The sequence below is a fragment of the Equus asinus genome, chromosome 10 (genome assembly GCF_041296235.1).
Source record: "Equus asinus isolate D_3611 breed Donkey chromosome 10, EquAss-T2T_v2, whole genome shotgun sequence".
NCBI lineage: Eukaryota > Metazoa > Chordata > Mammalia > Perissodactyla > Equidae > Equus > Equus asinus.
The window spans coordinates 69852195-69869833 of NC_091799.1; positions in this window are offsets into that span (position 1 = coordinate 69852195).

Below are 17639 nucleotides of genomic sequence, written 5' to 3' on the forward strand. Positions count from 1 at the left end.
AGAAGGAGACTTTCTGTATAAGTTATATGATGAAAATGAGAAATCTGGAGCTCAAAACATATAACAAAATGCATTTAAAGCACATAAAATAAAAGTATTCTATTTTAAAATTATTTTGGAAAAATATAATGAAATGAGTGGTAATTCAAGTTTTTAATCCTTTCTGATCATATCATGTTCCAAGAGGCCTCGAACTGCAAGGGTAACAGATATACTCAATAATAATTTGATAAATCTCGGTTATGAGAAAGTGAATGACAAGTATACAGGTAATATACTTTGAAAGTCAGGTGTTGCTAATACTTTGCTTTCAACAAAATTTCAGGATGTCTTACTCGTTGTCAGCTAATAGATCAAAATAATTTCTGGTAATGATCACTATGAGATATTTGGCATTACTAATAATTTAATATTTTAATTTTTCTTTACTTAGAATGACTAAGAGTAAATAAAAGCATCATGAGAAGTCAAGAGTGAGGTCTCAGAAGAAAGAAAAAAAGTTTTTATGTTATTATCTTTTTTTTTAATTGGCACCTGACCTAACATCTGTTGCCAATCTTTTTTTTTTCTTCTTCTCCCCAAAGCGACCCTAGTACATGGTTGTATATTCTAGTTGTAGGTCCTTCTGGTTGAGTTAAGTGGGATGCCACCTTAGCATGGATGATGAGCAGAGCTGGTTGCATGCCCAGGATCTGAACCGGTGAAACCCTGGGCTGCCAAAGCAGTGTGCAAACTTAACCACTCGGCCATGGGGCCAGCCCCTGTTATTATCTTTAACAGCACTTTTTTCCCGGTTTCAAGCAAAGAGTCCTGGATTTTTATTTTGCACCAGGCCCTGCAAATTATGTGGCTAACTCTGCTCTTCCTTTTAGTTGAGAAAAGGTCCAAGAAATAAGCGTAACAGAGCCCTTTCTGGGGAGTGAGAGGAGAGGGAAGGTGGGAGTAGGTCAGGAGAAGGAGCAGAGTTCCATCATTGTCCAGCTGTGTTCCCAGTGACTGGGTGGCAAGTTCAGTACAGGGTGGGGGAGTAGACTCTTGACTCCAGGCCATGTTCTCCAGTCCAGCTGTACCGATAACACTGTGAAGTTTGATGACCATCTGACTCTGGCGTTGCCTTCTGAAATGGAAATAGGGTAAAACTTCAGCAGAGAACTTTGCCTTCTCTCTCGAATAGAACTTGAAGTCTTAAAAAAATTATTAGGAAACAATAAAATGACAATCCTAATCTTTTGAAAGAACTTTTATAGTTGCCATTACTAGACTCAGGGGACAGATTGTAGTAGCAAGACAAGGGAGCTTCCTTGCTGGAATGGTTCAGGGAGACTGGAGCCTGAAGAGTGTAGTGGTTGAAATTGAATCTGAGCCTATGGAATCAGCCAGAAATGAAGTCGATCCAACTTCTGCCCTTTCCCAGTGGCATGGCTAAACATTGTTTCCCTCATGCCGACCTAGTGCACAGGCATGCTGTGAGGATGAAAAGAAGTAATGGATGTGACATCCTTAGCACAGTGTATGTCACAGAAGTCCTCAATAAATGAGTGTTAATTTATTATCATGGCTAAGGTTTGGCAGTAATTTCACATAGGAGAGGGTGAATCCTAGGCTATTCTGCATTTTCCGCACTCCTCTCATTCCCTATACCCTTGCTCTCCCCGCTCCCCTGATGAGGTAACTCATTAAGAACAAAGAATCATGGGACGTGTTTGCTGATGGAGAAATACAGAAGAAGGCTCAGACACATTTAGGGAATGTCCTGCCTCAGGTAAGATGAGCAACACAATGATTCTCAGACATCCTTTCAGTTTTGGTTGGTGATTGTCAGTGCCCCTATGTAGTACTTAGTGGTTAGTTCCTCCTCCCCTCAACCTTTTCTTCCACAAACATTTGGTGAGTGTCTACTTTCCCTGCACTAAAAGAAGTTGTAGTCTAATGGGTGAGCAACTTTATTATTTTAATGATGTGTCACTGTATAGAAGGGGATAGTGAGTACTAGGGGAGCATGTGGAATGTCACCTAAAGCAGTCAGAGTGCTTTCTCGAATGCTTCTTAGAATTGATAACAAGTTAGCTGAATTTTGAAGAATAGAAGGTAGCCAGGTGGATAAAGATGTTGCCAGCAGAAAGAGGTGTAAGTGCAAAACGTGGAGTCCTGTAAGAACTTTGTGAGTCTAGAGAACAGAAAGATTGAACAATGCCCACTTATTTCCCTTGTTTCACTAAGCCTGCTTTTCTAGTCATTGCCTTATACATCATGATAGTCAGAAAATAAGAATTAGAGACTCTTTTGTGACCACATAAATGGTTAAAATAAGCTTAAATGAGAAAAAAGTCTCTTTGTCCTAAAATGATTTTCTAGGTGTTTCATATACTCAGAACTGTTGAAAAACTGTACCCTGATATTATTGCTTCATATCTCTTTATCGAATGATTTATCCTCTATCGATTCTGTTTTTCTTGAGAAAAACTTACTTTAGTCAAATATCATGCTTATTAAGCAGTGGATTTATCAAATGCTGCCATTACCTCATTGTAATGAGTCACCATTCCAACCCCTGGACTTTACATCCCCTTGAATGACTTATGTTATTTATTTGTGGAAATTCCAGTGGGGTGGAAAGCAATTTTTATTTTTACTTTCAATTCATGACTTTGCTATTTAGTCATACTTCCTCAACAGGTACATATCGATCACTTATTCTGTTCCGGGCGCTGTGCCAGATACTCGCAATAAAGCTATGAAGGAGAGGACTCTGCTCTTAAACAACTGACAGTCTAGTGTTGGCGTTTAGCGTTGGAGGTGGGGAGGGGGGCTGAAGCAGGAGTAGGATGGGTGAGGATGTGAAGGTAAAAGACAGTCACAATGCAGCTATAATGCAGGCAATGGGGGGGACAATACACAGGGTGCTTTGAGAGTACACAGGAGAGGAAAATATCCCAGCTGAGATAGTTCATCTAAATGAAACTAGACAAGAAGGGGAAGAGGAAAAGATATGACTACAAGAAAATTTAACTTTTAGCATCTATGGAGATTCACTGATAAGAGAAACCTCAGAGGCGTGAGTGAGGTCATCCTGGATTTTCCAGTCTCATTCAGTTCTCTAGACAATCAGACGCATGAGAGCCTGAGAGACTCTAGATGAACCCAACCAAAAGAGCACTGCTGTCTTCAGCCTTAGTTTGCAGAATCAGGAACAAATAGACGGTCGTTGTTTTAGATCACTGTGTTTTGGGATGGTTTGTTACATAATAATAGATAACACAAATACCTGGGTTAATTATCCATAAGGTGCAAGTTTCTTCACAAACCCAGTCCTCCATACGATTCACCTGGAAAATCTCTTTCGCAGGGGGTGTCTTTATACTACCCCTCGGGGAGCTTATGGCTTGGAGACAAGAAGAGTTTGTCATTCTCTAGGGCCCCCTCTTGCTTCTCCAACTTTCCCAGTTTCAGCAAACACTCCTTGGCCTGAAATACTCCTGAGTTGGGGTAGATCTTCAGGGAGTACGGAAGAGCTCAATCCAAGCTGGAGTTTTCCTCTTGGTTTTATTTAATGCAGTTTGTTGTATTGCAAGTAGAAGGGCCACAGACAAACAGGAATATCCTTAAATGATTAAGAGAATTGTGTTTATTGCCAACAAAGAGGCATAATTCCCTAGGATAATAAAAGAGAAGACTTAATTTTTCTCCTGTAGAGCGGTTAATTAGACCAGGAGTGTGAACAACCCTTAGAAACAATTCTAGTTTCATCTGAGGTATAAGTGGTAAAGGATGCTTAAGGCAGAACCAAGCTTATTTGGGATGGAGGAGAGAGCAGCTCTTTCAATGGTCAGGTTTTGTATTAGAGGAGGAACAACTGAGCTGTGTCATAAAGAGATAATTTCCTGCATATGAAAGCGATTTGACTTTCTCAAAGGAAATGAAGTATAGGCAAGGGTGAATCACGGGTCTATCATCTTTTTCAGGAAGAGCATTTAAAAAATTTCCTTAATTACGTACCCCCAAATTAGGAGTTGTCTTCAATCATATTTTGCAATAGCAAATGGAGAGTTTTGCTGAGAAAGGCAGTCTTGACTCTGACAAGGTACTTCTCCAGAGTCTTATTACACAACAAGAGATTACAGAATCAGCACTTATTCTGGAAATTTGCAAGTTTGTGCTGAAGTGACTCTCCCTAAGCCTTGAGTATTTGGCAAAGAGAATGGGATATAAAAGGCAAAACAGAGTTCAGCTATTTATTTCTTTATTAACTAAGTGTAACCTAAACAGAATCCAAACGATGACTCCATAGCAATGAACTAGTTTTGCTTTGCAAAGATTTGATGAAATATTTGATCATATGATAACACCTGCCATTACATCACTGAAACTTGAGACAAATATGAAAGAACAGCATAGTCTTCTTATCACTCCTAAACACTAGGATAAGATGGTTTTGACATCAAGTTCTATTTATATGGTTATGTAGATAAATTTCTCCGGGAAAAAAAGTTTTATTTGTTATGTACTGGACCTTATTGAGGGTGATTTCTGACTTAAAATTCTCTGCTGTCAGCATCCTCGATAACATCGACCCCTTGTCCTTCTGACACCCATCTGTTCAGCAAGCCTTCAATCAACTGAAATGTTTGCCTATGCTCCTCCTACAACTTGGCTGCCAGAAATGATAGAAAATGGTGCTACTGAAAATTTGTAGATAATTTTCAGTTCAGTGCAACAAGGTTTTTTACATTCTTTGTCAGTTCTTGCACTAACTCAGCAAAGGAGCTATTCCAAATTGTTATTCTTCTTCTCCAGCACAAGGCACACTGCCATTTTCCTCTCTTTTATCATATGACTGTATCAGGCAGAATCTGTCAAGAAAGCAGAGACCACGGTAGGTATTTTGACCTAGGAAATTGAACGTTAAGAGATCGGTTACAGAAGAATTGAAAAGCTGAAAAAGCAGAGAGGAGATTTGGAGATAATGCAGAGATGTTAACTGCAAGAAACAGCTACCATCTCTTAAGATGTGAAACAAAAGGAAAACTTTGGGGCATTGAACCTAGAAGCTTATGGGACTGGCTCTGTGGCACTCAGACCTCCAAGGAAGGGGTGTGACCGAGATGCTGCTAGGACCTCTGAAGAGATGCACTGAGCCTGAGATAAGTGCCAAAAGAAGATGGCAAAGGAATTTGGGAAATATATTTTCAGAGTTATTGTGCCAGCCCATAGAACACAGCAGAGAAGGTAGTATTTGGAGAGTCAATAGCCAAATAACCGGTGTAGTCCACCCTTTTCTGCATGTCTTAGCCTGGCTTCTTAAAAAAGCATACCTCGAGACAAAGACTTATGTGCTACTACATAATTGAGTAGAGAGGAGGCAGGAGTTAGGGAAAAGGGGAGCATTCTGTGGTGCTCCATTCAGATCCTTTCTTCAAGGCCAAAATACTCATTCACCAGCTGCTCGAAATGTCAGCCTTTGAAGGCTCACAATTGCACTGTGCATGGCAATTACCTTTGGCTGGAGGAAACTGCCTTACTCAGGGTTGCCCTTTTTCCCAAGGGATGGCCCATGTCCAATGTCTAGGTATTTAAAAACCCCAAACTGTTGTCTCAGCTTGAGACAACTCTGAAGAGCCATTGTGGCTTTAGAGCTTCTCAAAGAATTGTCTGAGGTCTTCATTAAACATGCCTTGCAAGGACCAGCCCAGTGGTGTAGTGATTAGGTTCGTGTGCTCTGCTTTGGTGGCTCAGGGTTTGCAGGTTTGGATCCCAGGAGCAGACCTACACTCTGCTCATCAAGCCATGCTGTGGTGGTGTCCCACGTACAAAATAGAGGAAGATTGGCAACATATGCTAGCTTAAGGCCAATCTTCCTCACAAGAAAAACCAAACAAAAAACCTGCCTTGAAAGTCAGCTCTTCCCTGTGCCTTTCTGCCACTCTTCCCTCTTCACTTCCTTACAGGTGTATCTCACAAGCACTCCTTTACCAACCTGTATGTAACTCTCCATCTCTGTTTCCAGGAAACGAATGCAAGCTATTGGAACAGGAATGATCCTGGAAGCAGTCTCTAAAATGGAATTTTGAAGATGGATTACTTACTGATAGGTTGGCACTGAGGACAGAACACTCGTGATAAGTGGAATGTGGATAATCTCTGGCCTACAAGTGAAATGCAATTGTTAAAACTTTCACCAGGGATGAACTAAGATGGCATACAGGTGGAAGGAGACACACTTGGCAGTACAATATTTTTGGCACTTGAGGGATATGAGGGAAATGGTAACTCTAATAACTATGGAATTGGTTGGCTTTCCTGAGCACAATTGAATCATCAAAGAGATAGTGACAGAGATGATGTAATTATTTACCAATTCAAGGCAAAAGGTAAAAGCCAGTTTGTGTCCTTGTGAACATTCAAGGAATCTTTAATCTCCTGCAGCGAGAGGACAGAGTGGAGGACCAGACTCAGACTTAATCATTGGAGTAGCAACGCTTGAGAGAAGGTTGAATTCTGACCTCCCTCAGATGTTCTACATCAAGTTGAGGGCACTGATAGGGAATGAGTGGGACCCTCAGACTTGGGATGGGGACATCTGAGTAGATTCACTTCGGAAACTTGAGCTCTCAGAGTCCTCTGAAACCTTGAGTCTTATAGAAGTGGTTCATCCCCCTCTTAGAAAATAGTGGGACTGTTAGATTTGGGATGGGGACATCTGGTTAGGTTCACTTCAGGACCTTGAGCTTCAGAAGTGGTGCATTCTCTCATTGGAAAACAGTGACTTCCTGTTGTTTTAAGATTGTGCAAAGGCCTCGGATGAGCCAGGTGCTTACAAGAGCTTATTCTTCTTGGGATCTACATCAAATTCCCCTTCAGGCAACCAGAGTCAAATGCCAGAGTCTGGCAACAAGAGTCTGATTCCTGCACAGCCAGGCTTGAAGCTGCTGGTTTGCTAAAGGGGAAGAGAGATACTATGCTGAAGAAGCTGAAGAAGCTGAAGAATATGTGCCAACAGGTTTGGAAAAGTATATGTTAGAATCAAACCTGAAGATGCTGGAGGAAGGAAGGTGGAACATACAGTGGATAAGGGAACACTCTCTTGATAGAGCCTTTAACACCCTGGCAAGAATCCTGGTAGACAGTGTTTTGTGCCCACTCCCACAGGTTCATTCATTTACTTTTTCTCCAAACATCTTGTCCCAAAGCTTCCAGTCTCATTCCTTACAGGTCTATGAATTATAAAAATAGGCAAAAAAGCATAAACAGGCAACTCTCAAAAGAAGAAATGAATTTAGCTAATAAACATTAAAAAAAATAGCAGTCCATGCAGTAACACAAAACATATAGTAACATAAACAACAGATTTTTCACTTATTAAATGGGCAAAGATTTAAAAGACTGAGAAAATTGTCTGTGAAGATGTTGGGAATTGAGAATGCTCATGTAAGGCTAATGGGACTTTAAATTGGTACAATGTTTCTTGAGGGGTGTATTGGCATAAATTATCAAAATTTTAAATAAACAGGCATATAATTTTTCATAGCAGTTTCTTATAATCCTTTGTATTTCAATGGTATCAGTTGTAATGTCTCCTCTTTCTTTTATAATTTTATTTATTTGAGTCCTCTCTCTTTTTCTCTTAGTTAGTCTAGTTAATGGTTTTTCAACGTTATTTACCATTTTGAAAAACCAATTCTTAATTTTGTTGATCTTTTCTTTTGTCCTCATTTATGTTTCATTTATTTCTACTTTAGTGTTATTATTTTCTTCCTTCTGCTAGCTTTGAGTATACTTTGCTTTTCTTTTTCTAGTTCCTTGAAATGTAATGTTAGATTGTTTATTTGAGATCTTTTTTCTTAATATAGACGTTTATTGCTATGAGCTTCCCTTTAGAATTTCTTTTTCTGCATCTCATATATTTTGGTATGTTGTGTTTCCATTTTCCTCTGTTTCCGGATACTTTTTCTTTCCCTTTGACTTCTTCTTTGACCCATTGATTGTCCAAGAGTGTGTTGTTTAGTTTTCACGTATTTGAAAATTTTCCAGTTTTCCTCCTGTCATTGACATCTAGTTTCATACCCATCTAATAGACTTTTATAGAACACTCCACCCAACACTTTATTTTCAAGTGCACATGGAACATTCCATGAGATAGACCACATGCTGGAACATAAAAAAAGTCTCAATAAATTAAAAATGATTGAAATCATAGAATATGTTCTCTGACCACAACAGAATTAATCTAGAAATCAATAATAAAGTGTTGTCTGGAAAATTCTTAAATATTTGGAAATTAATAAACACTTTTTAAAAATAACAACTGAAAATGAAGAAATCACTAGGGAAATTAAAAATATTCTAACTTAATGAATATAAAAACATAATACATAAAATTTTGTTGGATGCAGCTAGAGCAACACTGGGGAAATTTATAGTTTAATAATGTTAACAATAAAATGAAGAAAGTTTTAAAATCAATGGCCTAAATTTCCATCCTATGAAGCTAGAAAAATAAGAACAAATTAAAGGCAATATAGAAGAAAAGAAATAATGAAGATAGAGTAGAAATCAGTGAAATTGAATATGGACTACAAATAGAGAAAAATCAATGAAACCAAGAGCTGGATGCTTGGAAACATTAATAAAATTGGCAAACCTCTAGTTAGATTGATCAAGAAAAAGGAGAAAAGACATAAATTACAAATATCAGGAATGAAAGAGAGGGTAGTACTATGGATACTACAGAAATTAAAATAACTTTATGCCAATAATTTGACAACATAGAGAAATCGACAAATTCCTTGCAAGAAACACATTACTAAAACAGCTTTAAAAAGAAACCTTAAAATGTGAATATCCCTATATCAAGTAAAAAAAAACTGAATGATTAAATTCCTTTCTACAAAGAAAACTCCAATCCCAAGTGGTTTTACTGGTGAATTCTATCAAATATTTTAGGATGAGATAACACCAATTCTACCAACTCTTTCAGAAAATAGAGTAGGAAGGAATAGTTCCCAACTCAATTTATGTGTCTAGCATTACCTTGATTCCGAAACCAAAGACGTTACTAAAAAGGAAACTACAGACAAATACCCCTCATGAACAGATTAAAAATCCTTAATAAAATATTCAAAAAATTGAATCCAGTTATGTCTAAAAAGGACAATGTACCATGGCCATATGGAGTTTATCCCAGAAGTAAAATGTTGGTTTAACACTAGAAAATCACTAAGTGTAATTCACCACATAAACAGAATAAAAATATAAAAACAACATGGTTATTGCAATAGATGCAGAAAAAATATTGGACAAAGTTTAATATCCGTTCATGATAAAATTATCCAGCACACTATGAATAGAAGAGAATCCTTCAAATTGAAAACTTACAATCATCATACTTAAAAGGCTGATTCCTAAGATGGAGAACAAGGCAAAGATGTTCACTCTCACCACTTCTATTACCGTTTTATTCACTATCCTAACCAGCACAAAAACTGCAAGAAAATGAAACAAGAGGCATGCAGAATGGAAAAGAGGAAGTAAAACTGTTTTGATTTTCAGATGACATGATTATGTATGTACAAAATACTAAGGAATGTACAAACACTACCAGAACCAGAAGGAAAATTAGCAAGGTTTTTGGATACAAGGTTAATATACAAAAGTTAATTGCATTTGTATATACTAGCAATAAACAATTTGAAAATGAAATTTCAAAAGTTTGATTTTTAATATCTGCAGAACATGGAATATTCAGGACTAAATCTAACAAAATATGTCTAAAACTTGTATACTGTTCCAAAAATGGTTAAGAAAATCCAAGTCAGACCTAAATAATTGGAGAAATTTGCTGATTTGTGGGAAGACTTCATATCGTTAAGATGTCAATTCTTCCCAAATTGATCTGTATATTCAACTGATTTCCAGTCAAAATCCCTGCAGGTGTTTTGGAAGAAATGGACAGATGGATTCCAAAATATGAATATTTGTGCAAAGAACCTAGAATTATTGAAACACATTTGAAAAGCAAGTTTAGAACTCATACAACTTCAAGACATTGTAAAACTACATCAGGACAATGTATTACTGATATAAGGATGCTCATGTAGGTCAATGAAACAGAATAGAGAGGCCCATTGGTCAATTGATATTCAACAAATATGCCAAAGTAATTAAATGAGAAAAGGATAATCTTTTCAAAAAATACTGCTGGAAAAATTGGATATCTACATGGGGAAAAAAATGAATCTTAACCTTTATCCCAATATACAGAATATATACACCACACACAAAAATTAACACAAGATAGATCATAGGCCTAAACATAAAAGCTAAAAGTATAAAACTGCAGGAAGAAAAACACAAAGAAAATCTTCAGGACTTTAAGATAGGCACAGATTTCTTAAACGGCAGACCAAATGCATGACACATTAAAAAAATTATAAGCTGAGGGGCTGGCCCCGTGGCTGAGTGGTTAAGTTTGCGCACTCCACTGCAGGTGGCCCAGTGTTTTGTTGGTTCGAATCCTGGACACGGACATGGCACTGCTCATCAAAACGACGCTGAGGCAGCGTCCCACATGCGACAACTAGAAGGACCCACAACGAAGAATATACAACTATGTACTGGGGGCTTTGGGGAGAAAAAAGGAAATAAAATAAAATCTTTAAAAAAATTATAAGTTGAATATCATCAAAATTAAAAATTTCTTGGGGCTGGCCCGGTCTTGTAGTGGTTAAGTTCGTGTGCTCTGCTTTGGCTCCCAGGGTTCGAAGGTTCAGATCCCAGGCACAGACCTAGGAATGCTCATCAAACTATGCTGTGGCAGCATCCCATATACAAAATAAAGGAAAATGGGCACAGGTGTTAGCTCAGGGCTAATCTTCTTCAGCAAAAAGAGCAAGACAGGCAATGGATGTTAGCTCAGGGCCAACCTTCCTCACCAAAAAAAAAAAAAATACTTTTTATGGGAGACTTAATTAAAAAAATTAAAAGGCAAGTCACAGACTGAGAAAAATTTACAGTACAGATATTTTTCAAAAGACTTGTATGCAGACAATGTAAGGAACACTTACAACTGAATAATAAGAAGACAGAAAATTCAGTTAAAATAGGGAAAAATCTGAATAGACACTTCAAAAAAAGAAGATATAAAAATGATGACTAAGCACATGAAAAGATGATCAGCAACATTATTTACCAGGAAATGCAAATTAAAAGCACAGTGAGATACCACTATGTAGTATATCCCAGCAGAAGGACCAAAATCGAGAAGACTGATAGTACCAAGTGTTGGTAAGGATATGGAGGAACTGAAACTCTCACATTGCTGGTGGGAATGCAAAATGGTAAAACTACTTTGGAAAACAGTTTGTCAGATTTTTATAAAATTGCAGATATATTTATAACACACCCCAGTAATTACACTTCAAGATATCTGAAATGAAACTATATATCCGCAAAAAGATGTCTGTGAATAAAGACATCTTTATTCATAATAGCTCAAACTGGAATTAACACAAATTTCCATGACTAGGTAACTGGATAAACATATTTTGTTTATTTCCATATTATGGAATAGTACTCAGTCATGAAAAGAATGAACTACTGGTACATGCAATAGTGTTGATGAATCTCAAAAACAAGCTGAGAGGAAGAAGCCAGGTACAAAAGAGTACATACTGTATGATTCCATATCTGTGAAATTCTAGAAAAAGGAAATCAGGCAATACTGACAGAAAATAAATCAGTGATTTTCTAGGGCAAGTGGGGGGGGGTTGGGGTTGACTGTAAATGGTCATGAAGAAACTTTTTACATTGATGTATTCTGTATCTTGATTGTGGTTTTAGTTACATGGGTGTATTTTCAAAATGCCCTTGTCAAAACTCATTGAACTGGGTGGCATCAGCATCATGGCAGAGTGAACTTTCCCAGGACTCTCTCCCCTCCAACATACAATAAAAAGGGGCATCCATACTCCAACAGAGGACGTCCTACAACAACACAAAAATGTCAGAGAGACATGCAGCCACATGGTAGGGGATGGAGAGGCTGGAGCTCCCCTCGGAGGGGCTGGAACAGGGTAAGAGAGAACTTCACTCCCTCCCCTAAAGTCTGCGATCTGTGACCATGGGAGGATCCGTGAGGAAAGGAGCAGGGGAAGGGACGCTTGCTTGCGGGAATACCAAGAACTCCTTAGGGCCCTTGCAGCCTAGAGGGAAGCCGTCTAACAGGGTGAAAGCTTTTGTGGGGGGTGACCTCATCAAGCAAACACCCCAAGAGACCAGATGGAAAGAGCCAGAAAGCCCAGAGAGCATGCAGGACAAAGCGCCCTTCCTCCCATCCACCCCGCAAGAGATCCCCTGGGATCTTGGCTGAAGGTGGAGAGCTCAGAATACATGGCTCTCGACCCCCACCCAGTGGTGATAGGCCATAACTGCAACCAAATAATATCAGAATGCGAAAAACTCGACCCACCTCCTCTAACAACATAAGACACTACATCAAATCTCCAGACCAGAGAGAAAATGACAAGCACCCAGAATTCACTCCTGAGGACACAGAAATATGTAATCTAAATGACAGAGAACTCAAAATAGCTATCACCAAAAAACTCAACAAGGTAAAAGAGAATACAAAGAAATAATTCAACAAGCTCAGAAGCTACTTCACAAAAGAGATTGAAACTATAAAGAAGAATCAATCATAAATATTAGAGATGAAAGACACAATGGAAGAGATAAAACAAAATACGGATCCCCTGAATTCTTGAGTGGACATCGTAGAGGAGTGTATCAGCATAATTGAAGATAGACATGTTGAATTGCTCCAGACGGAGGAAGAGAGAGAACTAAGACTAAAAGTGTTTTTGGGATCAGAGTGATGTTGGCCTCATAGAATGTGTTAGGAAGTGTTCATCTTCCCTAATTTTTTGGAATAGCTTGAGAAGGCTAGGTTTTAAATCCTCTCTGAAAGTTTGGTAGAATTCCCCAGGGAAGCCTTCTGGTCCTGGGGTTTTATTCTTTGGGATGCTTTTCATTACTATTTCAATCTCTTTCCTTGTGATTGGTGTATTCAGATTGTCTGTTTCTTCTTGATTCAGCTTTGGGAGGTTGTAAGAGTCTAAGAATTTATCCATTTCCTCTAGGTTGTCCATTTTGTTGGCATATAGTTTTTCATAGTATTCTCTTATAATTCATTGTACTTCTGTGGTGTCTGTTGTTATTTCCCCTCTTTCATTTCTAATTTGGACAATTGTGAAAAAATATATCAAGAATCTTTATTGCTGTTGTCTTTATAATCCTTACAAATCAAATTCAACTCCATTTCTGTCAACAGGACATGGATGAATCAATCCATGGAATGAAATATTCTTCAGCCATTGGAAAGTATGAACTAAAGCTATGTGAATAGACAAAAGAAATTGTTCATAACAGATAAAGAGGGAATAATTTACAATACAGAATGGATTTGTACATAAATTATAAATGTTTGTCTATCTCTGTCTATATCCACATGTGTGCATGAGTCTTAGAGTTCTCCAGAAAACAGAACAGATAGACTTATGTGCTCATATATATATAACAAGATTTATTTTGAGGAATTGGCTCACACAATTGTGGATGCTTGGTGAGTCCAAAATCTGATGGGGGAGGCAGTCTGGCTGGAAATTCAGGGAAGAGTTGTAGGTTGAGTCTAAAGGCCTTTGCTTGTAGACTCAGGAAGAGCTGATGTTGTAGATGAAGTCCAAAGGCGGTCTGTCAGAGAAGTCTGTCTTGCTTCGGAGAGGTCAGCCTTTTGTTCGGTTTGGGCCTTCAACTGATTGGATGGGGCCCACCCACATTGTGGAGGGCAATCTGCTTTACTCAAAGTCCATGGATTCAAATGCAAATCTCCTTCAAAAACACTCTTGCAGAAACATCCAGAATAATGTTTGACCAAACATCTGGGCACCTCATAACCCAGCCAAGTTGACACATAAAATTAACCATCACACTACATGTGTGCTTACCCACAGAAATGTCACATTTTTTTTCCTTTTAATGTGGTGATTGCTTTCTTAAAATCAGGTTCATTTGTTACATTTATAATCAGAAAAATCATCAAGGTAATTCTATTTGTTTTTTTAAGCTGTTTTAATTGAATTTATTTATTCATCTAAATTGAAGTATAATTGACATATAACATAGTGTAAGTTTAAGGTGTACAGTGTGTTGATTTGATATGTTTATACATTGCACTTATTTTTAAATTCTTTTTATTGTGTTAAAATATACATAACATGATATTTACCATTTTAACCATTTTTAAGTACAGTTCAGTGGCATTAAGTACATTCACATTATTGTACAACCATCACCACCATCCATCTATGGAACTTTTTCGTCTTCCCAAACTCAATCTTTTTTTTTTTTTTTTGAGGAAGATTAGCCCTGAGCTAACATCTGCTGCCATTCCTCTTCTTTTTGCTGTGGAAGACCGGCCTTGAGCTAACATCAGTGCCCATCTTCCTCTATTTCATGTGGGACGCCTGCCACAGCATGGCTTGACAAGCAGGGTGTAGGTCCACACCTGAGATCCGAACCGGTGAAACCTGGGCTGCCGAAGTAGAATGTGCAAATTTCACTGCTGTGCCACTGGATTGGCCCCTGAATGTATTTTTTTAAGTGTGGCATTAAGCAAGCAAAAGACACACATATAAAGTGCCAGGATCTGATTTTTAAGGTGAAAATCATGTGTCAGTGACTTAGACTAACTGGATTTCAATAATCTTGTTCACAATCCTCTTTTTAAATTGGTTCATCCATAATCCTCCAGTAACAGAAACTGCAAGCTTGCATTAGGTTTTATTAGGCATAAACAGTTATTCTCATTCCTGATATTTCCTTGCATATGAAAGAATCTTCTATTAAAATAATCTTGGCCTCTCTCTACCCTTTTATTCGCTGTTCCCCAGAAAGAAGAAGTTCCTTTCTTACTTGATGGGAGTGTTTGGGAGAAGGCTCTCTCTCCGTCTCTCTCTGCGTCTGCCTGTCTGCGGGGAGGACACGGTCTCCTGCCTTTTGCTCAGTTGATACAAAGGCTCTTTCTCTACTGGGAAGACCTATGCTTTTCCAGTCTGTCTAATTATGGAGTTTAGAAACAGTTTGGAAACCAATTTTGCAGTACCTCTAAGCCATGTTCTCCAACGTCAGCTTTAATGGTAATAAAGGTTACATTTTGCTTTTCCTCTGTCTGTCCTCTGATGTCTCTCTCTCAGTTGGTTTTGTGTGTGTGTGTGTGTGTGTGTGTGAGGAAGATCCTCCCTGAGCTAATGTCTGTTGCCAATCTTCCTCTTTTTGCATGAGGAAGATTGCAGCTGAGCTAACCTCTATGCCAATCCTCCTCCATTTTATGTAGGATGCCGCCACACTGTGGCTTGATGAGTGGTGCTGGGTCCACATCTGGGATCTGAAACTGTGAACCCCAGGCCTCCGAAGTGGAGCTCACGAACTCAACCACTACACCACCAGGCCGGCCCCCTCTCAGTTGGTTTTGAATGCCTGTGGGGAACCGCGGGGATGTTATGTATTTATGTATTTACCTCTTTAAATCTTAACAGAGTACATAGATTCATCCCTACTGTGAGATGGATAGACTGCCCTCCCTGTCCCCCCTCCATTCTCTTGGACGCATATCTCTGACGGGTGGCAGAGTTGCTACACCGTTACATTGTGGATGTACCACAGGAATGCTCTGAGCCATGGCCATCTTGGCTTCTGGGATACACAAAACCTAGTGAATGGGAATGATACATCATCATCCTTCCTGTGTGAGTTCCTGCGTGAATGTTTGTACTTGTGAAGGGCGTGAATTGTGTTCTTGAATAAAATTGTTAGAATATGAATTCACCAATTTACATCTAAAGATGTTGCCTAATCAAAGCATTCAGAATTGAGGTCAGAATATGGAAGTCTTACATTCAGGTGTAATCTATTCAACAACTCTGTTTTTCTGAAAAAGACAAGATTGAATATTTTTTATTTCCATCTGCATTATTTTGTGCATTCAAGACAAGCTTGTCAAATCTTATAAATAGTCATCTAGTTTTATTAGCCTGCTACATCTTTTTGAACAACGTACATTCCAATAAAAATGTCCCCAGGTGCTAAAAATGAAAATTCGTGTTCTTACCTAGCGTCCAACAGAAATCAATATTAACATTAGAAATTTAGTGGGTGGCTATTGGTAAGGCAGCACATAGATTTAAAATGGGGAAAACAATGAAACCAATTTTAGTATTATTAGTAATTGAGATGGATATTACATGCTTTGGGAACTGTGTTTGTATTACATGTCAAATCCCATTATGAAATATGTCATTAGAATGGAAAGGTTCATAGCAAAAAGCATGTCCACACCCCTGGCCAATGGCCCATTTATTTCAAGCAACATTCAATACAAAACAGAGACATTTCCACTGTCTTTGGAATTCACTAGTAGAATTTGGCTTGTATTGCCATATCCCTCTTGCCAAAGGATTCACATCTACTGCGCATTTCCCTGTGCATTGATCCTAGAGCTGCATTCTTCTTGATCCCTTTGCACACTGCCTCAAATTCCCTCTCCACATTCCTGCTAAACTCTTGAACCAGACCATAGATTTTTCTTCTATTGAAATTTTCAAAATGGGTGAAAACTATTTAAGCCAAGCCAGGAATTCTCTAAGAGCTTTGCTGAGATTTAATTATTCCAGATGATAAAGCATCACCTTCCAATTACATGTCAGGCTCTGATGATATCTGAGGAATGCAGTTCGGTGATCACTTTGGTCTTGCGGCTTTCAGAGGGTTGATTTAGATGGGTAATGGTTCCAATGCTGAATCAGAATCTAATTTTAATGATAATTTCAGCATCTCTGGGTATAAAATGGAGCAAGATATGATACAAATGTCCAATTGAACAAATTCCCAATATCAGAAGTAGCGTCTAAATAATTCCTGGGAACTAAAACTTCTTTCTGAATCTACTGATTTTACATACAAAGGCTGGCACTTGATTTTTAAAGTGCCACAACTGGAGTACGAGGAACCAGATCTCAAAGAGAAAAGTACGTCTTGGCTTTCAGATGGACACAAGTAAGAAAACACTTTAATAACATCTGAGAGGCTTGACTGGAAAGAAGGGCCAAAGCACGGATGTAGCTCCTGCAGGACAGGTATTGTACTTGACAATACTAACTGCAGGAACCTTTCTTGAATTGAGATTATTTTAAACGTGGCAGCATCTTGGAAAAATAAAAAGCATAGACTAAACCTTAATTTAGAATTATCAATACATTGCATAATTCTCAGCCAAACATTGAGTATTTGCTTGTCAAATGTGTCTAAATGTTCTCTTGGTAGAAGTGTAGATAATTCAAAGGTATCTGAGAGTTGTAAGTGGTTGTTGTTGGGGAAAAAGTAGAAAACAAAACAGAAGCGTTTTTTTGATGTTGCTTTTGTGGATGGATCTTCTATTATATCATGTTGAAGCTGTGTGAATAGAGTCTTCGGGGTGGAATACTTTTGTAGCTCAATTCATTAATGCTTCAGAGGAAAAGTGGATAGGAGAACTGAGAAAGGAATATTTCCAGGCACCCCTCTGCCCCAGTATGATATTATTCCTTCCACTC